Here is a 26,006-nt window from a genome sequence, read left to right as displayed (position 1 = left end):
GTGCATTCGTGTTAGGTATCGGGTACAATAAAATAACTAATAGACTGATAGAGCTGATTTGCAAGACAAGCCTAAACTGAAAAATGTTTAAAGCAATGAAGAGATAGCTCTGCTTGTCTTTGTCCCAAGCCTGGTACATACTTCAACCATTGCCTATGTAAAATGAATTTATAGCTTTATCAGAGTCTCTAGAGTGCAGCTCTCTGATATATATACATATATATCATATATATGTATATATGTACACATATATCATATATATATATGTGTGTGTGTGTGTGTGTGTGTTTGTGTGTGTGTGTGTGTATTATATATATAAAGTATTCATACTAAATTTTCATGTTTGTCAGTTTCTTACAAAGGACTCAAGCCAAGATATGGAACATGCAGCGTTGCTTGTGTAGTTTTGCAAATATCATTTTAAATTATCATTACATTTGCAAAAATGTGTATATAATTTTATTAACCTGAGTAACACAGGGGGTTACATTACACCTTACTGAATTATCTCTTGTATTACCTGTCAAAACATTGGTTTTCTAAAAGAAAAACAAACAAGGATAGGAAAGAATAAAATTGTCAAACACATTATATGTAGCTGTGTGCCATTAACAACCTGCTAAAACCCACCTAAAAGATGACCACCTGACCATCTTTCATCTAAAGTTATCACTTCCCCAAAGAGATAGGTAACATTCTGTCAAAAAGGTCACATAACTAAATGCTAAAGCCCCAGTGGTTAATTTTTGACAGCTCTCACTTGTATAGGAGGGAAGTATTCAAATATCATAAGAAGAACACATGGACAAAGCCTTTTGCATGTCTTGAGGGTGAGACAAATCTCATTGCTAGGGAGAAAGCTAGTTAGTGTCCTTTCACAATGATACTATTTGATATATTCAATATTTTTGTTTTTCCAAAGATGTCTTAGTTAGGACATATGACATTCCCGTGTGTGTGTGTGTGTGTGTGTGTGTGTGTGTGTGTGTGTGTGTGAGAGAGAAAGGAGAGAGAGAGAGAGTCTATATTTGCAGTATAATATTTTAATATTTTAGTATTTACCTATACTTAGAAAAACCCCACATTTCAATAAAAAGGATGCATACAAAATAATTTATTTGCAATATATACTGCCAAGTAAATTTCATTAAAAATATTTAATTAAAATATAAGTTCTTTGATGGAACTTCGTGGACACAGTAAAAAGTCAGTGTAATGGATTTGCTGTGATAGGGCAGGCACTTGAACTTGAAACAGAGACCCACCCAGGAAAATCCCAAGGAGGACTGACGCTGAGTCCCACACAGAGGAAGTCTCTTGCTCCCTCAGCTGGTGGAGGGTGAGAGCTGAGGTGAAGAAACCCAGTCAATACATCGCAGAAGGGGAGTACTCTGCTGTGGAGCAGGACTCGTTATCTAATTATAAACTGGCATTAGAGTGTTCTAGTAGAAAAGAGACTGCTTCAATTGAAATTGATGCACATAAATAAATTGTAAATAAACAGTACAGGAAATGTAACTGCTAATTTCTTCTGCAATGATCCTGACTAGTTTTTAACACAGAGCTTGCAAGTGAAAACCTGATGCATTTCCAGGGTTCTGATGTTTAGTGGTCATGCAATTAAAGCAATCTGTCATTCTGAGGGTCTTAAACAGGGATCTCTTTTTAAAACATGTTAAAACCTTCAGACAGTGTTTATTTTCTTCAAGCTTGTCCACTAGTGTCTATCATCACCAACTAAAACAAGCACCCTTTAAGTTAAGCTAACTTTGGGCCATAGTGGATAGTTTCTACCTGGAAAACTCTTTGTACTGATGCTATTTCCAAATAACCAGTCTTGTTCTCATAGGATCGAAGGGTCTTTCACTCTACAGAAAGTGTGAGCGACTCTGTTACAGTTTTTATTTTTTTTTTTAATTTTTAACCTATATTAAATAAATTGTTTAATGTGGAAGCACACCCATAAGTAACAAAGCAAAATGACAATACTTTGTGTGGAAAGTAGAGGGTACAGAAGTGATACTTATAGGCACTATATATTAAACGCGTGCCACACACCAAATGTTTTGTACGTACTTCAGCCATAGGTATTGTCCTGGAAACCCTTAAAACAATCCCATTAAGCAAGCATTATTATATTTTAATTTTTTTTTATTAATTAATAGAAGGCTGTGAGATGTGAAGTATATTTACCAATGCTACATATAGCCAGTAGAGAGCAAACCCAGAATTCAAACTCAGGTCCTTTAAACTGCAAAATCTTGTTTAGAAATTCCCAGAGATTAAAAACAACAACAAAAAAATACCTACTTTCAAAAGAATAGGAAGATTGTCTCGCTTTTATGACTTGCAAAGCACATTTTTATGTTACCATCATTTTTATTTTTTAAAAATGTGCTTTGTTACTGTAAAATAGTGTATTGTAACAGTGTAACCAGAATACATAGTTATGTACATTTGAGCAGAAACTAAAATTCAACAAAAATAAAGTTTAGCCTAAAAAATAAATTCAATCTAGAATTTCCAAATGATGTAATTTCATTAGCACAAATTGGTCAATGTCAAAAAGTTTTATCTCTTTTGCAATTCAATCTCCCTCTTCCCCAAAAATAGTAATTACTGTTTGTTTTTTTAAACAGGAAAATGACCCTAGTCTATTATATGGCTATCTCAAGAACATTTACTAAAAATGTATTGGGCCAAAATGGTTATTATTTCCGATATCTCAGACTCCAAGAGAAGTAAATCAATAGCAAAACTCAAGAGAATTGCTTAACAGAAAGAAAAAGAGAGAGAATGGACTCTGGAGCAGAAACAATAATTTCTAGTTTGTTCGTGTTTTATCTAGAAGTTTCTTAAACTCTACATGAATCCTACCATTTCATATGGTGTGTTAAAATGCTCCGACACATTCTTAATATTACATAGACACATTGCGACCGTGCTTTTTCAAGGCTTCTAATAAAAATTCTGTCTAAAAATAAATGATGGTAACGCAAATTAAGTCAGCCCTTAAACTCTGCCAAGAAATTTCCCACCTATTATCTCACTCGGTTATTACAGGAATCTTTTGAAATAGGTTATGATAACTATTTTACTCATATTTTAAGGATGGGAAATTAGGACTGAAAAGAGCAAGTGATTGTCCTTTGGTCTTTGATACTTAGTGGAAAACCTGATGTTCTCCTTTCCAGACAAGGCTTCCTTCTCCCCACCATGTCTAACAATTATGTTTGTATGAGTCAAGATGTAATCAATAAAGAATCTAAATGGATATCTCAATGGAAGCCACTCTTTCTTCATTTACTTGGATTTGTTCTCAAAAACTAAAAATTATAATTGTGATACAATAAAGGCAAAATTACTCTGAGCTGGTAGGAAGCTTGCAATTTATATACATATATATATATATATATATATATATATATATATATATATATATATATATATATATATATATACAGGAATCTCTCAGATCTCATAGACTTTTCTGGATCTTGATCTTGATTATGGTCATATGAAAATGATGGTTTTGCTGTTGATCTTATGATGCTTATATGAATCTCATCATGTTTCTCCATTGACTTCAGATTCAAATATTATCTCTCTGCATCTTTTTCGGTGGTGATTTAATTATCAGGAGAGATGAAATCCCACATTAGTGTTACTCTTTTACACACACATACACACACACACACACCACACACAGACTCAAGCAGCCTAGCAAATAGCACATTGATCTTTCAGCAGCAGTATCGAGTTAACACTAACACAAGAATGTTTGCTGAATGCTAATAGGTTTTCATATATTACGTATATTTATACTTATGTGTAACTCATGGAGGTGAAATGAATGATGTTTTTAGCCTTTAAAGTGAACATTTTATGACTTTGAGGCCAGTTTCATGAATTTGAGATACTACGGAATTTTAAAAATAAGGAAAGCTAGACTGGGTATCTGAAAGCTTGGACTATAGTCAAAATTCTGGTACTAACTAGCTTTATAACCTTGAGCCACTTAAAAAGTTTCCAGTTAATTTCATTGGAAAATGTGAGAAAGATAGACAATATTATCTCTAAGATTTCAGTCAGCTATAAAATTATGCTATCTATTTGACTAATAATTTGTGATATCCTCTCTACTTAGTTCAGAAAGAATCAGGAAGTTAAAAAACAAAAAACAAAAAAAGGTTGTATACAATTACTCTTTTTCTCTCTTTCTCTCCTCTCTCCCACCCTGTAATGATCCTGAGAGTTTTATTTTACTCTATAAATGAAATTATAATAAACATATTTTTTTACATAGTTCAAGTAATTTAAAAACCAGCCAGGAATGATTGATTTAAAAATCACACATGCAATAGATGAATAAAACTTCCAAGGTCAAAAACATTATTTAATTGTTTTAAGTAACTATAATGCATTCCTTTAAAGGGGCATAGTTGTTACATTACATATAGAATGGGTCCCCAGCCTTTTTCTTTATTGTCCTGGTCAGTTAATTAAAATGATTGAGAATTAACTTTAACTAGGGAGCATAATTGAAAAAATAAATATATATTAATATATTTTGAATTTTTAAAGCTGCAATTTCAATTTAGTAGGCAGTTACTTTAAAATAACCAAAAAGTGCAGTGTATAATTAAAATAAAAAAATTGGCTTCAGTACACATAATTGCTTGGCATTTTACACCTTTCCTGTTAGCTCAGATTTATTCTATTTTGTATCTTTAGGTATGATTAGTAAGTTCAAGCAAAATGAAAGAAATGATATATAAACTTTAAGAAAATTAAATTCAATTCATATTAAATTCATTTAAAACTAGTGAAAATTAGTAATGACTAGAATTACGCATATGAAATCCAAACCACACAGATTGTTTTGCAATGATTAAAATATATTACTAAACAAATATACCTAAAACACTACGTATTTAATGAGTAGTATTGCTTAGTAGAAAAACAGAGTGGCACGTAAATGTATTTCTGAGGAGACATTTTTCCTCTTGTTGAGAGTCAGAAAGCGGGGGTAAGCAAGAGTGAATGTAATGTTAGCAAAGGTAGATCTGGAAGTACTAATGCGATGAACAGTATCAAATTAAGTTGCTGTTCCCTAAAAATCCCTACAATAAAAAAGTTCTAATTTAGATGGACCTATTAATTTGAAACTACTATATAACTGTATTCAAAACTGTTTAAAGACACTCCTACCACCATATACCTATTAGCATAGTTAACATTGAAAAGTCGCTCACAATACCAAGTATTAGCAATGATACATAATATCTATAACTCTCACATACTGCTCATGGAAATGTAAACCAGCGTGACCACTTTGAAAACATTTTGGTAGTTTCTTTAAAAGTTAAACACATACCTATGTTGTGATGCAGCTGACTCCAAGGTATTGCCCCAAGAAGGATGAGTACATGTCCATTCAAAGACTCGTACACAAACCTCTGACTTTATTCATAATATCAAACACATACAACCGAACCACAGGCCATTATTCTCAACAAAAAAAGCCAGAAACAAGTCACTAGTATATAATTCCATTTATGCAACGTTCAAAACTATGGAAACTAAACCATAGTGAGAGAAGACAGAAAAATGGATGAAGGAGGATGGGAGTGGAATAAGGGATGTCAAAGGGGGCCAGAGAAACCTTTTGGAATGATAAATGTGTTCAGTATCTTGATTATAGAGGTGGTTTCACAGGTATGTGGTTTCACAGGTATATACACCTGTCAAAATTTATCTAATTTATGCTTTAAATATGTGCAGCTTATTTTACATGTTAAGCCTCAATAAGGGTGCAAAAATGCACATCTTTCTCATCTCTTCTTTAATAAAATGTTACCACAATTAAACTGTTCATGTCATATTTACCCATTATAAGATAACAATTGGCATTCCTTTAACTCTCTTCCCTATTTTTAAAGTAACTACATTGATGATTGAATAAAATCATCTACCTTATATTTCTAATGGTTTCTTAAATTGTATACAGCATCCCCCATTCAATTAAAGTTTAGGACAACTTTAATGTCCTAGTATCTATTCAAATAATGTTTCAGTCAAATTTTGTATAAGGATATAAAGGACCATTCGATTTCAAACAATGGCCACTGTGGAATGCTTGATTAGTTCTTGATACACATATACCATCGCCCATTTGGTTCTAACTGCTGTTTAATGTGCGTTGAAATTCTACCATAGCATCTCTTCGGCATCTATGCCACTGCAGGTGACTCGACTTGACAGAAAAAAAATAATTGGGCTTTCTCATGCTCTAAGTGCATTCGACAGACCTTAAGACGAAAATACTTTATATAGCATCACAGAGTTGCTATTGTCATAGAGTGGCTCTAAAATGGATGTCTCTCCTACTTGTATTTACTTATTTACCAAATGGAATTTCTTTTGGGGGGGTTGTGGTGACTTCTGAAAACTTTGCTTCATTCTACCCTCAGTTACACTGACTGTAAGATCCAGTTTCCCAGTTTCCTCTCATGTCAACTTGCTCTTTTTCACTCTCAGCAAAAGTCGATAAATTGCTGTCACAACATAAAGAATAAGTGACTTCTATCTGCCTTGTTGACTCTATTTTCCTCATTAAAACAATTTAAATCCTTCACAGCAGTACAGGGTTTTAACATATCCCAGGCTATTGGTGGATAGTCTGAAATGACATATTTACTACCATGTCTACATCGAATAGATGAACTTAAGTTTTTGTAGTAATAGTGCAGTGGTAAGAACAGTGATAAAAATACAGGTAATTCACTCTCTGGGATTAAAACAATACCACAACACAACAACAGCAAAGAGTATTTCTGAATCCTTGGGCTCTTTATACACATTCACCACAGTTTCATCAGATTTAAAAGAAGGATTAAAATTCTATGCAATGAGTATATGCAGAAATAAGATTAAATTAGTATACACACCACACCAAGAAGGTTACTGTTACACAATGAGGATGGAATAAATATCAGCTGCTGGTAATAGTGAAACAGGCAATATGTGTACTCTGCAAACCCTGCCTAAACTTTGTTTTTAATTGTAATGATTATGTCCAATTGGACTTAGACTAAATATATGGCCATACTGTTATTTGTATTGTGAATCCTGAGGATATTTTTCCCATTGAACACATACAATAAAATAATACTGTCCATTTTTAGCAAGAGTGTTGCATAAGCATAATAAATTACTGATAGACATATAAACTGCTACTACGTATAGCTTAGGGGAGAAATTTTGACACTTGTAATAAAATTATGTGTGTGTGTGTGTGTGTGTGTGTGTGTGTGAGTCTGTGTGAGTATACATGGAATGGTGACTCTACAGATGTTTATTGAGAAAATATCATGTGTTGTGCCATTGTTTATAAGGGTGCAAATCTGTTAACACTGATGTATAGCATTATTGATTAGATATAAAGGTCAAAATTTGATGAATGAATGCATCCATTAACACATCCTAAAATATATTTTAATGTGGAAATGTTTTTAGTTTTTTATAGGAAAAACAGATCATATAAGCACATGCATATATGTACCTATAAGGAAGGTTATGAGTATGTAACTAAATATTCTCTTGATTGACATTTGGGTTTTGGCAGGTTAACTCACTGTTTCTTGCTTGTAGAGAAAAAGGAATGATCCTAATTTGTTTTACTTATTCCTTGCTTTTCTATTTCCTTTCTGCTTTTTATATTTGTCTATATCAACAAAGGGAAGGGGAAGCTACAATTTAGACCCTTTTATAAAATTCAGGTTTAAATATACTAAATTAAAGAGATGCATGACTTATTTTCAAGTGTGTATTGACTCTCTCAAAGATGAGTTTCAAATGACATTGTTACATAAACTGCAATAAATTAGCTCTTCATGGTTTAGTAGTGATATTGGATATATCCTCATTTTTACTCTATCCCTTTCCATCAAGAATGGGCAAAAATCAAGAAAATTGATTCCAGTCCCATAGAGAAACAAAGACACTATAGGCAGAAAAATATATAAATATTCCAGCATTGAGCAACATCTCAACCATGATTTTGTGTAATATGCTTTTCACTGTTGGATGAGCTCTGGAATGATCGTTGTTTGTACTAGAAGAAAAAAAGCTGAGATTCATGTTGGTCATTGAAGTAGAAATAGACAAAAGAGAGTACTGTGTACATTGTCCACACCATTTTATGTAAGGCACTTGAGCATTCCTGGATTTTAGTATCCATGGGGGTCCTGGAACCAATCCTTTGGTCAATTATTATATGCAAATTTTCGACTCTGAGGATGTCAGCACCTCTAACCCGCATGTTGATTAAGGGTGATCTGTATTGTCCGTCATTTAGCTTCATTTTTTTATTCTAACTTTCTCTTAAAAACTTTCAAACACATATAAAAACTCTGAACTGAGTTTAGTTCTTGCACTTTGCCTTCAATAATTTTGAAGCACATCCTAGACATTTTGCTATCCTATCTGTAAATATTTCAGTATAAAAGATAAGGGTTAATTTATTTTTGTTTGTTTTGCAACATATGTTTGCAAACATGCTGTTTTGTTTTGGCTTAAGTGACTAATGCTAATTGTCAATTTACCTTGACAATTTAGTCTAATTTACTAGATCACTGCATTTGCACTGTGTTCCTGATCCCTCTAGTAGTTTAGTGTTGATATGATTTCATTGCAGACTTCACAAAAAAGTCAGCTTGCCAATAATATCTTCAACTCAATTCCAAAAGCTAGTACTCCCAAAATATCCTATTGACAGTGGTTAAGAACAACATCTGAGAATATTTATTCTAACACTTAATAATTGATGTTATTATTAAACATCAATTAGTCCCCAATTGCTTATTGAATAACATGCAAATTCCTTGCCTATAATTAAAAACTCTCCTTGATCTGCCTATAAAGTGATGTCTCACCATTTCAAAGATGAAAGCTGGTCTTTTAACTTTGTTTTCAGAATATAATTTCCTAATCTCTGGCTTTTTTTTTTATTCCTGGGGTTTATCTGGAATCTTTCCAAACTTCAAAATATGTGTTTCTGTAAAAGAACCTATACTATCCAATGGTTCTCACTGTTGAATGTTACTATTAGATAGAAGAAAGACACTCAGTAAACATTTGGCTGACCACACAGTACAATGCTCTATTGAACACAATACTGGTTTTCTATAACTGACAGACGTTTACAGCTCCCTCATTTTACTATTCTGTTTAAGCACAGCACAGAAAAATCTTTGGGGAATTAGATTTCCAGATGCTTGTGCCCTGCTTGGGGATATGAAAAGCTCACACAATTTACTCACAATTCATATCAGAATTACTTTTTTCAGGGAAGTTCTCTCAAAGGGGCTACAACACAAGAGCCATTTACCTGTATCACATAGTGTTATTTTTCTTATCTAAAAACTAAAGAATTGGGTTCTTGATTTCTAATGGAGAAAACTAGTTATTTTAAGGTACCTTTTTATGTAAGTCATATTTCATAGTGACAAGCCAAATGTACAATTTAATGGAATGCTTTTAATTCATATACTCTCACTCAGTATGTGCTGTTCTCCACTTAAAAAGTGAGTTATTTTTCATTTCATAAAATTAGCACTTAAGTTTTTTGTTTGTTTCACTAATTTTAAACTCAATGTTATGGATATGAACATATGAGAATTGTGTATTATTAATAAATATTTCTTGAGAAAATTGAGATTTCATAATTTATATCTTCATTTATTATTGAAGAATAAAATTGATTATATTAATGACAGAAAACAAACATACTCCCAGATAGTTGCAACATGATGGATTGTGGTATGGTATACTCTGCTTTTACTAGATTTAATTAAGAAAAAAAAATCACATAATTATGAAACTCACTCTAAAGCAAGACAATTTAGCAATAATTTAAATACATAAAAATTCTAATAAAATCAAGAGTAACCTTTTATAAATAACTTCAATAATACTAATTACTCCAGCACTATTACAATGCAAACTTTATGTTTTCATTCCAATGCTTAAATTTAATAGGAAACTTATTATCCTGTACTGGGGAACGTTGATTACTTTCAAAGTGAGCAACTTGATGGAATAGTTCAGGCTTTTCTGAACTGAGTTTTAACGTATCCTCGAATGCACAGTTTAGCTAAGAATCTCTATGGAAGCAGCCCTCTTAGAGCCAACCATCTGCTCATTCAGTCTATTCCAGAAGAGCTAGGGAAAAAGACAGGCTGGTCAAAGTCATAGACGTGTTACAACTCAGATGCTTTACAGGTAAATACTTAACGCTTAGCAGGCCTGTAATTCGGCAGTAAGTGTGAGTGACACAGGGACACAGGTAAATCCTGAAGCTGTCTGAAGTTGAAGAGTTCCTTGGAATTGCCCTAAACTGAAATCTGACACAATCTCTTGAGTGTATCAAAGGCATACAAAACAACAGAAGGATTTTAGCATTCTAAGACAATCTTTTTTTTTTTTTTTTTTTTTTTAGTACAGATCTTTATGAATGATTTTTGCTGGTGTGGTTCTTAGATGAAGAAAGACTGGGACCTTAGCTTACCATTGATTTTGTGACATGGTATACACTGTGGGAACATCCACTAAAGTATTTCATTCTTAAATTTTACATTAGGCCCTGAGATATTCCTGTTATACAAGCAGGAGAGATGTATGATGTTCACATAGGAAAAGGGGATTCTTCTAGTAAGAAATCTGTCCTAATCTATTTGGATTTCAGTATTGGACTTTGGCATACATAGGTAATATATGTAATGGCACCTCAGGATCCAGGACTATTGGGGAGGAGATTAAATAAGAAGAAACACAGTATAGTTAGTATAGGAGGGAGCTGTGAGAATCTGACGAACCTAGGAAAGCTCCCCAGAAAGGCCAAGTACTGGCAATGAAAGACACTGTTCCCAAATTACAGAGCAACATAAAGGTCACATGTTTTCAAGGCAATTGAACCACAAGGAGGGTCAATCCCATAAGAATGACATTGCAGAAGAAGCCAATTATTACCAGGTTTGTCACTGCCAGTGAGTAAGGGAGGCAGATTTCCAGGAGGGAAGCAGGTAAGAACTAATCAGGGATTTTCCTGTCAAGATGGTGGAATAGGTAAACACTGTGCTCACCTCCTTTCAGGACAACATCCATTATAGCTAAACTATAAAACAACCATCCTGAGAATTGCCTGAAGTCTAATTGAACCAAAGCCATACAATTATGGACATACAGAAGAAGCCACCTCGAAACTAGAGGGAGAACAGACACATGGAATGGGTCCTACACATGTATGTGACTGTCATGAGAGACCCTGCTCGCTGTGCCATTTGTTCACGCGGGGTCTCAGCTCCCGCTCCCCACATAAGAACGCAGGACATGGTGAGGCCAAAAAAGAACACCCACAGAAACATAAATAGGGGAGTCATATCACTATATTCTCACCTGCAGCATCCGCCTCTCTGCAATCCGCTCCTGCTAGCCCCCATTTCTTCTGCTAGCATAGCCACGGCAGTTATATTAGTGTCCAATGGCTCACTGGTTACAGCTGACGGCCAACTAGCCACAGCTGATGGCCATCCAATCACAGTTGATGGCCATTTACTACCTGAGCCAGCACCTTTTCTATGTGAGGCTGAGAGCCTGGAAACTGCTTTCTGGGGCTTTGTCCCCACAGTGACCATCAAAAATTGTGAGGGATAACAGCTGAGGAAATTTCCCCCTGAAGAGTGAGGGGTCCCAGCCCCATACCAGGTTCCCCAACTCAGTGTTCCAACTCCAGGGAGAGAAGTCTCATAATTTCTGGCTGTAAAAAACAACAGAAATTGTTTGAGTGAGATAGAGCATGGCTGCTCTCCCAGGTGCTACTCTTAAAAGACCCACTTACAAACTTACTCATTTATAGACTCACTCACTCTGAGCTCCAGCACTGGGGCAGCATTTTGAAAGGCACCAGGACATATGGGGAGGAACTGAGTTATCTGGCCTCAGAGCAAGGGCTGGAGGGGCAGCTTTCTCCTGAGTGGAGGAGTTGGAGGAAGACATTGTTTCTTTCTTGAGCCCACCCACCTCCCTGTGTGCAGACACAGGCAGATACCATCTCAGAGTCTCCATCAAATTGGTTATCACCTCTTGTCTGCCCCAACCTAGTGATTCTCTGAGACCCCACTCCATCAAAATTTTGGACATACCCAAGCTTCTTTCAGGGCTTCTCTGTACAAATGACCTGTCTTAGCTCATGCTTTGGACTTTCATAAAATTTTTCAAAGGTTCACAAAACCCAAATAAGCAGCAACTGTCTTTAGCGTGTCCTGGACCCCTGGCTGAGCAGCCCTAAGCCAAGCATTAGCAAAAGCTGGCCTCAGTTTGCACATTGGTCTCTTGAGGCACATCTAAGCCCAGAGCGAGTGGCAGCCATCTGTGGAATGTTTTATGGCTTTACCAGGTGGTTCCTGGCAAGGCACAGTCTGTGGCTAAACCTGGCCTGCAGCAGGTCCCCTACCAGGAGGCCCCATGGCTGGTATGCCTGATGGTCAGCTTTGGACTAAGTCAGCGCATCACCTGGCCCCCTTGAAGGACAAAACACCTGAAGAATAGACTGGACAGGCACCAGAACTATGCTAAGCTTAACCCTGTTCTGTATTCAGCCCTTGCACCACAGCTACTCCACTGTAGAAAAGGCCAATCCTTACAAACAATTAGCCTGAGGGTCAATCCCTCCGACTGACATGCAAACAGCAACCAAAGCTCAACTACAACAAGAGGTCACAAACACCCCATACAGAGGTCACCTGGTGTACCTGGTGTACCTGGCTCAGATTATCAGAAAGACTGTTCTACTGAACCTCCTAGTACATGTACCGACTGCATAAGGCCACTCTACTAAGACCAAGAAGCTTAGCAGCTCTACCTAATACAAAGAAACAAACACTGGGAAGCAACCAAAATTGGGAGACAAAGAAACCTGTCCCCAAGAAAAAAACAGAACGAAGCTCAGGAAAAAGAACTAAACAAAATGTAGACAAGCAATCTACTAGATGCAGAGTTCCAAACCCTGGTTATAAGGATGCTCAAAGATCTCAGGGAGAAGTTCAACAAAGTGATTTGAGACATAAAAATAGAGATAGAGAACATAAAAAATAAGTCAGAAATAAAGAATACAAGAAAGGAAAGGAAGAGTACATCAACAAAGAGATAAGAGACATAAAAATAGAGATAGAGAACATAAAAAAAAAAGTCAGAAATAAAGAATGCAACAATTGAAAGGAAGAATACATTACAGATTAGATGAAGCAGATGATTGAATCAGTGATTTAGATAAGGAAGCAGAAAATACCCAATCAGGAAAGGAAAAAAAAATCCAAAAAATAATGAGGAGAGTTTAAGGGGCCTCTGGGACAACATCAAGCACACCAACATTGGCATCATAATAGTGCCAGAAGGAGAAGAAAGAGAGCAAGGAATTGAAAACCTATTTGAAAAATAATGACTGAAAACTTCTCTAACCTGGCGAGGGAAACAGATCTATAAGCCCAAGAAGAGCAAAGAGTCCCCAACAAAATGAACCCAAAGAGGCCCACACCAAGACACATCATAGTTAAAATACCAAATGTTAAAGACAAAGAGAGAATCTTACTTAAAAGCAGCAAGAGAAAAGCAGTGAGTTATACACAAGGGAACTCCCATCAGATTAGCAGCTGATTTCTCAACAGAAAATTTTCAGGCCAAAAGAGATTGGCAGGAAATATTCAAAGTGATGAAAAGTAAGGACCTACAATCAAAGGACAGATAAAGACCTTCCCAGACAAGAAGAAGTTAAAGGAGTTCATCACCACCAAAGCAGTATTGCAAGGAATTGTAGGGGGCTTCTTTAAGACAAAAAGAGGGGAAAATATACATAGGGATAATAAAATGGTAATAACTATATATATATAGTTATCCCTTTTTATAACTATATATAATATAGATAATAAAATGGTAATAACTATATATATACATGTATATATATAGTTATCCCTTTTTATAACTATATAATATGGATAATAAAATGGTAATAACTATGTATATATGTATATATGTACACATATAGTTATTGCCATTTTATAACTACATATATAGTTATTACCATGTTATAACTACATATATATGTAGTATATTATAACTACTATAATAGTATATTATATATATTATATATTATAACACTATATTATATATGTGTATATATATATATATGTATGTGTGTATATACATGTATATGTATATGTATATGTATATGTATATTTATACACACAATTATTTTAAAAGTAAACGGATTAAAGTTTCCAATCAAAAGGTAGGGTTGCTGAATGGATGCAAAAACAAGACCCTTACGTATGCTGCCTACAAGAGACTCACTTCACATCAAAAGACACACAGACTGAAAGTAAAGGGATGGGAAAATACATTTCATGAAAATGGAAAAAAAAATAAAGCTAGAATAGCACTGGAGTGACAAACTTATCCCAGACAAAATAGACCTTAAATCAAAGGCTGTAACAAGAGATAAGAAGGACCCAGTAATCCCACTTTTGGGTATTTATCTGAGGAAAACCAAAACGCTACTTCGAGGGGACAAGTGCATCCATATGACCACTGCAGCGTTGTTTACAATGGCCAAGGTGTGGAGGCGGCCTGGGTGTCTGTTAATGGATGAATGAATAAAGAAGAGTTGGTGCATATATACAATGAAATATTGCTCGGCGAAGGAAGGGAATAGATACTCGCCATCTGTGGAGGGTCTGTGCTGAGTGGAGTATGAGACAGAGAAAGACAGATGCAATGTGATTTTGCTTATATGTGGAATCTAAAGAACCAAACAGAAACAAACTCATAGATGTAGAGAACATTTTGAAGATTGCCAGATGGGAGGATGTGTTGGGGTAGGTGAAAAAGAGGAGGTGATTAAGAAGTACAAATTTGTTGTTACATGGTAGTCATGTGGATATAGGTTATAGCATAAGGAATATAGTCAATAATATGGTAATAAATATGCATAGTGCCAGATGGGTAGTAGACAAGTCAGGAGGATCACTTCTTAAATTATATAAATGTCTAACACCTGAAATTAATATAAAGCAATCTTGAATGTCAAAATAAATAAATAAATTAATTAATTGTTAAAAAATAATTAATCAGGGACACAGGAATCTGCCAAGAGATATTTCTGAGTAGGGCCTCAACTCTTGGAAAATACTAAGTTATAGAAAGTTAACTAGGTAAAGTATCTTTGATTTAGGTAACTTTCTCTAAATCAATAATGGTAGGTGGTAGAGTAATTCAGGAATTACTGCAGAGCCTGCTCTTAACTTCAAGCCCTATGTGTATTATGATTCCACAATACATCCATTTTACAGAGCTATGTACTTTTTAAAGAGATTGCATAGACTTCACGCCCTTTGCAAATGACTATATGTATAAGGGGAGCAAATGTTATTATTATGACCATTTTACAAATGAAGAAATTGAGGCTATGAAAAATTAAGTACCTCCTGCCCGAGGTCACACTTAAAGTAATTTAAAAACAATAACCAAGAACTCAGGTTTTCTTCATTCCCCATTTTTCTATGTTCCTTTGACAGAGGTTGGTCAAAGAACTAGATAGTAAATATTTTAGAGTTTGCAGCAGAAAAACTAAGTTGAGGATATTATATAGGTACTTGTATAATAACTTTAAATGTAGCCATTAAAAATGTAACATCTTTGTGGTCTGTACAAAAATAGACAGTAGGTCAGATGTGACCTACAGACAATAGTTTATCAACCAGACTATACCAATAGAGGTTTGAACTGTAATTTGCAACGGCGACTTAATCTGTAGTGATGCATTGAATAGTGAGTGCCTCACCACTGGGCATCTCTTACTCGGCTAAGTCATGCTTTGTCTAGAAGAAACTTTCATAAATCTTGATTTACATAGAACACCTATGAAGTAACAGTGACATCAATAAGTTTATAAAATAGCATCTGTCTTCAAAATTATATTTCTATACTTTATATAGATTTACATTTTGATTTCAGTTAAAAACCCGCCAAATCTAATACCTTTTGATATAAAATTATCATGAAGTAAAATAAATTTATATTTAATATTTTTCTCCATAATTAAAATTGGTCTATTGAAATCATTACATGGTACATGTTACTGGTACAGCATTTCCAAAAGCATTCAGTTATCTGAAATCTCTACCATAACAATATGGTTGCATACTTTGCCTATGATGTATCTGGACAATGATGATTTTGTATCAACTCTAATTATGGCATTTTCTTAGAATAATGCAGAAAATAATTCTAAGCTTATAAACATACAAAAGTATAGTTCTTTAATATATTTTTTTTCCTTCAGAAAGAATTTGACTTGAGCATGTAAGCCTCAGAAAAATATTTTTATTCAAATATATAAATGGAAACTTTTATTCAATATGCAAACAAGAAAAATGTCAATATGTTTTTTCATATATCAATTAAAACAAGTCATTTTGTCTTCCCAATTTTCCAGGCTTTTATAGTCACTATGAATGAATGATTCGTTGACAACAATGACAGTAATTACTGGTACCGCAACTGAAGTCACATTTGAAAATTGTTAAAGAGCATTATAGCTTTGCCACAAACTTTTAATATTATTTATCATGAAACTTTGAAAACAACACCACTTTTTTTGTTGTTAGATTGAAGTTTATTGACTGAGCATTTTTGTAGATAAATGGATGGCCTTTTCTTTCTCCTCTTATTTGTACACTTAGAAATTACCTAAGGGAAAGAAAGTGTGTCAATTTGTCATTCTATAGTATAATATATTGAATTGAAGTAATCTTAGGAAAGGCTTGGAATTTAAGTCTACAGTAAAAGCAATGAATTTGCTCAAAAAACCAAGGTAACTACAAAAGTCTGCCAAATTACGAAACATTGCCTTTCTGTCTCATTGTGTATTTAAGGTATTTTCTTTGGAATATGAGCAAACACAATATTGAGTAGAAAGAATTTGCAAGAAAGTGTGTTTGACTGGAAACCATTATACTACCTGAGTACACCAATGACCAGGTCTAGAAACTTAAGTTTGAGTTGATTCTGAACTTACTGCAATGTCAAAATAAGTTTGTAAAACATGTAAAAATAATGTTATTTGTACTATTGATGTCTGTCTATTGTGTTCATCAAAATAAGATATTTTAGGAGGTTGATGATTCCTAAAATACCAGGATGACTGAGTCATGCACAAGGCTACCAAGTAATTCATCACAACACTTCTGGATGGATGTATCAGTCTAATGTGCATTTGAGAAAATCATTGTAAAAATGAAGTGCTGGTTCCAATAGAGTGTAGTGTAATGAAACTTTGGAAAGAAAGTAAATATCTGTTTAAAAACAAAAACAGGAACTAGCAATGATGTTTTTTGTATGTCAGACTGGCTAGGCTACCATCCCCAGTTATGTAATCACTTATTAAGTGTTGCTAGTAAGTATTTAGTAGATATGATTAAGACCCATAATTAGTTGACTTCTTTAAATAAGGGAGATTAGACTAGATAATTTGGGTGGGCTTGATTCAATCAAGTGACAGTTTTTAAGAGCATAGCTGAGACAGGAGGGAGGGAGGGAGGGAGGGGAGGGAGGGAGGGAGGGAGGGAGGGAGGAAAGAAGGAAGGAAGGAAGGAAGGAAGGAAGGAAGGAAGGAAGGAAGGAAGGAAGGAAGGAAGGAAGGAAGGAAGGAAGGAAGGAAGGAAGGAAGGAAAAAAGGAAAGAAGACATTCTGCCTGTGGACAGCAGCTCAGTTGGTGCCCCAGACTTCCAACCTTTCCTCTGATTGTCTACCCTACAACTGATTTGCCAGCTCTCACAATTTCATAAGCCAATTTCTGACAATAAAATCTGTAACATGTTTACCTAGTGGTTCATTTTCTCTGGTGTAACCCTGATTGACACACCTAGACACTCACTTGATTAAAGATTTAAAACTCTGCAAAATTCCCAAAGGGAGAATGAATCTTTTATTTTAACATCAACTACATAGTTGTTGGCTAACAATAACAGCAACACAAACCATAGCAAAAACAAAACTATACCTAGGGATCAAGGATATAACATGAAACAGGTTATGGAAAAACAAATTCAGACATAGATTATTAATTAACTTCAGCTTGGTGCCCACTTGAACTACTTCCCCACAATCTTCCTTTTTATTTTTGTTTTGACATTTCATGTGCAAATGTTTGAATTACTGTGGAATGCAGCATCAGAAGCAAGTGTAAAGATAATGCTGGAAAGGCCACCTTCTCTATTCTTTGTATTTTACTCCTTTCTATGCTGGTGGTAGGTAGATCTCTAAGATAATACCACTGACCATCACTCTTTTGCTATAATAGCAAAAGAAATGTTTGCACATGTAATTAAAGTTCCATTTGATAGTAAATGAGGTCATTTTCCTGGTGAGCATAATCTAATAATGAAGTATTTAAAAGCAGAACATTTTCTCCAACAGGGAACAAAGTCAAGGATTTGAACGAAGTGTGGGCTGTTGCTAATTTAAGGATAGAGGAAGACCGGTGGAAAGGACTTGAGAGTAGTAATAGTCTCTACTGAGAGAGACTCCCAGCTGTGAGCCTGCATGGAAAACAGTACTTCAGTCTTAAAGGACCTTAATTCTGCCAACAATCTACATGAGCGTAGAATCTGATTGTTCCCTAGATCCTCCAAATAGGAGGCCAGACTCCTTGAAACATCGGCTGCCACCTTGTGATACCCTGAGAACCCACTTGAGCCTTCTTAGACCTGGTTTACAGAAATGTGAGATAACAAATGAGTGCTTGTGTATGCCGTGATGTTTACAGTAATTTGTTATGCAGCATAAGAAAACTAACACTTTCCATTACAAGATATTTGAGCCTCTCTAGTACTGAGAGCACATTTATTTCTCGTTGTATCACAAGTGCTTACTAAAGAGCTCAGCACATAATACGTGTTTCATACATAGCAGCTAATTAATTACATGAAGGAAGGAAATGCCACAGAGGACCTTAAAGCTGAACTTTAATGACTTTATTTAGACTACCCCCCACACTCTTTAATATGTGTTGACGCAATATAACACATGTAAAAAAATTAAGACTGGGTACTTCCAGTTTTTATGATAATGTTTGTAAATGATGTCTCAATAGCCATGTGCACTAAAATGTTCCATGTTAAATGTCGGTGTGTAGCATATTATATGATTTAACACATCCAAATTAATCAGGACTAGGGAACATGGCATAATATAGAAAGGACTCCCAATCACCTTCGCCTGAATGACAAAGGAACTACATAGATGGAGGAACAGTGGAGTTGTCCAGAAGTCTCGGTGTTCTGACGTTTGTATTAATCCCAACATAAATGTTCCACTCTAATGGAGAAGTCAAAGTATATATAATGTAGGAATTGAGGGTCACCTGGTTACTCATAAATCCAGAGCTTAACCAATAAAATGAATCAGTTTATGTAGATAAATATGGTCCCATATAAATGCTCTTTTAAAATTAGAAACATACTAATAATGACTTAGTTTTAAACATTTCAGAAAGAATTTGACCAAGGAATATTTTGTTTGATTTTTTGGGGGTTAGGTCTTTCCCCCAAAACCAATTTTATGAAGTAATGTCACCTATAATTTAATTAAATTCAATTAATAAATTTAACTTATTCAAATCTAAATTAATATGCATACTAGCATTTCCTGAGGTTGCTTTACAAATTACTCACAGTGAGTACTTTGAAGAGCATATGTACTGAAAACCTCAACTAGTATAATTTAGAATCTCTGAGAACATCCTTTTGAGGGAGAAAACAAGGCATCACAAGACAACAGACATTTTATACAGTTGTTCATATTATATTGTCTTTCAGTTATTCGCAAAACACTGAAAACCTCAAAGATATTAAAACAAAACCTGTGGGAAAGTGATTTTCTCGTCTCCTGCTTCACTGCGTTCCTATCCCAACTTGAACATGTATGAGGCCACGGTGGCCCCGTCAGGCTTCCTATGAGACGAGAACTCCATTTTTATTTGACAATAGAGTAATTCTTTTGTGGTAACATGCCACCCTCAGTTACTTTTTCCATAGTGATATAAACCCTTCTGGAGTTTTTTTTAGATTAGGATGGAATTCAAGTGACTTAATTCCACACCTGTCACCTTTCTTGTAGATAGGGTAGGCTTTGGAGAGTGCTAGAATTCATTCAGGTCTCAGCTTTGCTATTTTACAAGTTCTTAATTGGGACAAAAATTTAGGTTTCAAATCCTCAGTTTTAAAATGGGGATAATAACGTAACTACTTTTTTAGGATCTTTAGCTAACTTTAGTAAAACATTCAGGAAAGCCTTAGCCAATACTTAGTTCTCAGTAATTTACTCAGTAATAATTATTAATAATATAGCTGTATTAACAACTAGAAGTATTTTTATGGAAAAAAACGGTGCAAATATAAAAGGGTCTGAAAAGAACAGAGGCCAGATATAACTCTAAAGTAGCACACAATATGTTCAAATGTTAGGTCAAAGTAAATAGACATTACTTTTTTTCTGTTAAAAGAACATAAAGCTTGGCAGACTTTTAATGTTACTATTTTAACATTTTTTAATGGTAAAATATGTTTCCAAAGAAAAACTGAAATTATCTCTGTGTGTATGAACATTTTCTTTTCCCCTTTCTCTTCTAGAAATGAATGAATGAATGAATGAATGAGTAAACACTCGTTTTTCATAAAGGAAGACAGAAGTTTACTCTCCTGATTCTGATTATTAAAACAGGAATTCAATTCAACATCATGCAGCATACATTTTCATCATGAGCTGAGGAATCAATGTTTTGTTCTTATTAATGAAAACACAAGCATGATTTTAATTAGCCTGAATGTGCCCTGGACAAGCATAAATCCCTTCATCAGCTATGAGAGATAAAGGCCAGTCACCATCTCCACCTGACAAACGTATCATATCCTAAGAAAAAACATTCTTCCTTCTAATTAAAATCATAGCTACCATAATAAACATAAAGATAAAATGAATTCATCAAAGTGATACCTTTTGTTTCACTCTATAGAAGCATATTTTAACAATTATATTAATATAACATCTTTTGTCTTCTTGGAAGGGGAAATTTAAGTTTTGTATTCATAATTACAGGCGCTATAATTTTTCAGCTGAATAGATCTACAACAAAAACAGTTACTATTTTGAAGATTTTTACACATCTAATTCATAGCAGCAATTATGATCCCCACCTACGAACTTTGCAAATGCTTTCTCTTCTTATAGCATATTCAACGTCATTGTGACAGACTTTCCTCTTTTTAGTAAGGTGATTCAAGCTTCTCCAAGATTTATATTCATTATGGTGTATTTCATTCTCATTTCTAGAGTGAAAATGCACACTTATATTTTTTTTTTAAGTACACACACAATTTAAATTTATTTTCTCTTCTTTTGCCAAAAAAATAGACATTATATCTAAAATAAAATTGGATTTCTTCACATTATGTTGAAAGGGCACAAAAGTGAATTCAAATCATGGAATTTACATGAATGTCTCATACAGGATGACAATTATTCAGTTAGTTGGTACAAATTGTTTTATAATGGTATGTGTGAGTTCAGCAAAGTAACTCCCCCTTGATTTGAAAACTTTCAGTTATGTTTTTCCCCAAATAATTCTAAATCATCACTTTTTGATCTTATAGAAAGATTTGTTTGCTATACCATAGATTTTAGTCCACATCTGAAATGTGTTTGTATCCTTGAAGTGGTTTTCGTTTCTCCATCTGCAGTTTATTCTACACTCCAGATGTTCTTTATGTTTAATCTATCACCAGAGTCAAGGATGTCAGAGTCTTAATGCCAGGTGAGTAGGCATTTGATTCCCATACACATAAGCTCTTTACACTATTTTATGTCCACACTCTATTTTAAATAATAAATTTATTTTTTGTTAATTTTAATCTTCTCAATTGAGATTTTAAAAGATCATGAAAAATCAGTGAGAAGTAAGATCTAATGGCAAATAAACAAGGGTGTGACAATGATGCTATAAAGATACACTGATTTAGAAAGTAAATTTGAGATAATAATTTGGAAATTCAAAAACATAAACTACTAGGTGACTTAAAAATATCTGGGTTTTAGGAATAAGAACCTCAATTTGTTAGTAAGAATATGCAGTAGTCCACACACACACACAAACACACATATATCCAAGAAATAAACAAAACATTTAAAAGAGATGAATTAATACTCTTTTACATTCTGTACTTTTCAAGGACAAAAGGCAAATTGCTGAGTGGCTGGTAAAGAAGCAAATTTGGGCTAATTTTTTGTTGTTGTTGTTATGATACAATACATAATACATATGCTATTTTTATGTTTCTAATATTATTAATAATACATTAAAATTGGACAGTTTTCCCTGTTTATATTCTCATTCATTAAAAAATATATCCATGCCAAACCACTTTCTCTATATTTACAAACTATTGTCAAAAAAATGAGAGTTTGAAGTCCTTCAATAGCAAAGATAATTAATGGGGAACACTGCACAAAGCATTTTGCACATCCCTTTTACTTTCTCCACCCTGTTGTAATAAATAGGTGGAGCGTTAACTTATACTCTTTATTAGATTTATGAATAAATCAAACAGTGATAACACTTACTAAATCATACTGAAATGTAAGATTGGCATATTCTTTTACTGTTTTCACATAACAATGCAATATTTTGTGACTTGAGTTGCAAAGTGCACAGAATATGAGAAAAGATTACATCCTCGAGATAATGATCTTGATGATGCTGGCAAACCATATAAAACTTCATTAAAATATAAAAAAAACATGAAAAACTGATATTTTAATCTATAGACACTCTTTACATTCCATTTTAATGTCTATTTGTGTTATATCAGTATGTAATAGAATTATCTGAAATTTAATAATAAAGAAGAAATTTCACACTTTATAACAGTGAGTATAGCTTATAAATTAGAACAGAATTTTGAATAGAACAACACCTGTTAGCTCAAATTTGTTCCTGTGAGGTGCGGTATTACTAAACACAGATTACAGATACTTTATGAATAATAATGATAGTTTTCTTAATTATGTTCATGGTTATCTTTTTTTATTTTTAACTTAGTGGGTAGTCAACAAACCGTTCATTAAGAGATTTTATGTTTAATGAAATTAAATGAACAAGATATGTAGTATCATTAAAGTAGCACAAAAGAAAAATGATAGTGCTAAAATAACTATTTAGTAGGTACCAAGACATACATATGAAAAACGTATTTCATGAGGTAACCCTTCTATTTAAAACTATTACACTATGAGGCATATTTATCCCTTTCTCTCCATAGAGATATAAACACAGTAGGTTTTTATAAATCATGGATTATACTTTTTACGGGATATTAAAAGTGTTGTCTAAATAAGCAGAATAAAAAAATGCAAACGTTGTAAAGCTCTATCACATGTGGAACTGAAAACAAAACTTTAGCTTGGCCTGCTTGAATTGTAATGAGGAAAATCAACCCCCATTATAAATGCATCATCCACATCCCAGCCTAAAACAATTACTAAAGTGAATGAAATGAGGGTGAGAATTTGCATCACGCATGAAAAAACAGGCACATTTCTTGGAGAAAGAAGAGCAGAGCAGAAATAAAAACACAGCTATTTCCAAACATATTTTAGAGATTCCCAAACTACTAATAAAGGTATGTGGTTTTTTTTTCTGTTTCTTTCTTTCTTTTTTTTTTTTGTAAAAACCCTTTAAACATAATTTGTAAGTATCAGCCATTTGCATTTTTAAGGACCACAGAATAAAATGTGTCACTTCATTGAATCTCATATAAAAGATTACATAAAATAACAAAAAGGAAACAAGAGTATTTTATTTTCTATTTTCTCTTTGTTTAGTTGCTATTTGGTCTTAATAAACATATGTCGATCATTTTTTTGATATCAAAACAATAGGAAACTTCTGTGAATTTTAATTATTTTTCCTCAGAGTAGTATGTAACAACACTCTTGTTTTAAAAAGCTATTTGGAAATATTTCCTATATCACCCTGAAAGCAACTTTGAGTTATGAAATCATAAAACTGTACATCATTTTATAAAAAATAGTGGCAAAATAACAATTTGAAGAACTATAACTGATACACAGTATTCAGTACATTAACTATAAATGCCCTTATGCCCTACTAATAACGACCTAATGACCTCAAAACCATTGCATCTAGTACTGACCTTTGGGAGGGCATCAAATATATCAAGACACCAATATTTCACCAAAGTTGCTCTAGTATTGAATGAAGAAATGGTTAGGGAGATAACATTATAGATTTTTAATGGCTGGTCATTCTTAGTGTCCAATGGAATTCTCTTTGTATTGAATTATTGTGCTGGAAATACTTATTTTAATTTCTTCATGATTCTAATGCATTGTAGAAAGATAAGTAAATAAATACTTCATCTTCATAGTTGAGAGGCAGCTATGAGCTTGTACGTTCCCCCCACGCTACTCTGCCTTTACCCCTCTTTCTTGGACTCTTTAGGTTAGTGTATATTTACAGAGGTTCTTCTATAAGAAATATCCAGCTCTTTCTTATGTGGTTATTTTAGATGATATTTAAGACACCATGGGTGTGGCTAAAAGCAAATTTTGCTCATGTGCAAGCCCCTGAATGCTTCATTCTAACTTGTTAGCTTGCTACCATGTCCAGTAAACTAGAAGCATCATCTCAAGTCCACAGCTTGCTAATAAAAATGTCATGAGTAATTCAATATTACTGCCGTTTTACTGTTTGATAGAAAAATAAAACAATATTAATGTGTGTGATCAAACACCAAATGCCATTTCTTCAGAGTCAGAACAGTGTTTTATAGAGACTCTCCTAAGTTACAGTAGTTTTTGAACAACATGAACAGCCACGTTTTATCACTGTCATGGCTATATTTTTAATAGCGAATGATATAAACTGGGACAAGAAAAACTAGATAAAGCCTATAAATTTCAAGACAACACACAGACATGTGAATCGCAGTTTGCAGAAGTTTAGTTGGAACTACATTGGTGGATCCTCTTCTGGTCTATAATTACAATACACACACTTTGACATGCATCCCAAGGGGCCACATTTCATCAGTTAAAATAATTGTTAATATATAGTCTCAGCAGTGCCATTTATTGTTTTTTTTATTATTATTAGTTTCAGGTGTACAAGACAAGGTAATACTTAGACGTTCATCATTTATATCCTTCACACTGTGAACCCCCCTCCCCCTATCCACTATCCCTCCAACCTCGCACTGAGCCATCACATTATATGTATAAAATTATAGTTGACATTCATTAATGTTTAGCTTCTGGTGTACAGTGCAGCGATCAGGCATCTACATCGTCCCTGAGGTGGTCTCCCAAATGGGACACGTGTCCATCAGATACCCTACAAAATCTTTACAACATTATTGATTATATTATCCAAATTAATTTTCAAAAACCCTGAGTCCATCTTGTAGTAGTTACCCACTGTTTTCTAATCCCCTCACCTTCCCCCTTATCCCCACCCCCCGCCCATCTATCAACTCTCAGTTTTGTTAATTTAATATGATCAATATGAATGCACTCATTCAAAAACAAGTGTAGAGAATATCCATGTTTTTACCAGCTGATTTTAAAAATTTAAATGAAGAAATTAAAAAAAATATTACGTGACCAATTTCATTTAAAAAAAATTATAGATTTTCAAACTTATTTGTTTATCTGAAAACAACAAACAACAAAAGAAAACAAAAACCTTTAAGTGTCACTTTAGAGTGTTTGATTACCCTAAATGCTACTTATTATGTACAAACATATAAACAATAGAAGAAAACTTTACAAAGGGAGCTATATCTATCATCCTTGAATTTATATGTGTGTGTGTGTG

General features: G+C 33.9%; 1 protein-coding gene across 5 annotated transcripts in view; it reads right to left on the bottom strand.

The window, feature by feature from the left end:
* The window catches only part of CDH12 (cadherin 12), an 880,529-nt gene that overhangs the window by 347,784 nt on the left and 506,739 nt on the right, over positions 1 to 26,006 (bottom strand). The window lies entirely within an intron of this gene.

The sequence above is a fragment of the Rhinolophus hipposideros genome, assembly GCF_964194185.1.
Source record: "Rhinolophus hipposideros genome assembly, chromosome: 7".
NCBI classification, from domain to species: domain Eukaryota; kingdom Metazoa; phylum Chordata; class Mammalia; order Chiroptera; family Rhinolophidae; genus Rhinolophus; species Rhinolophus hipposideros.
This window is presented reverse-complemented; position numbering and strand designations above follow the sequence as displayed.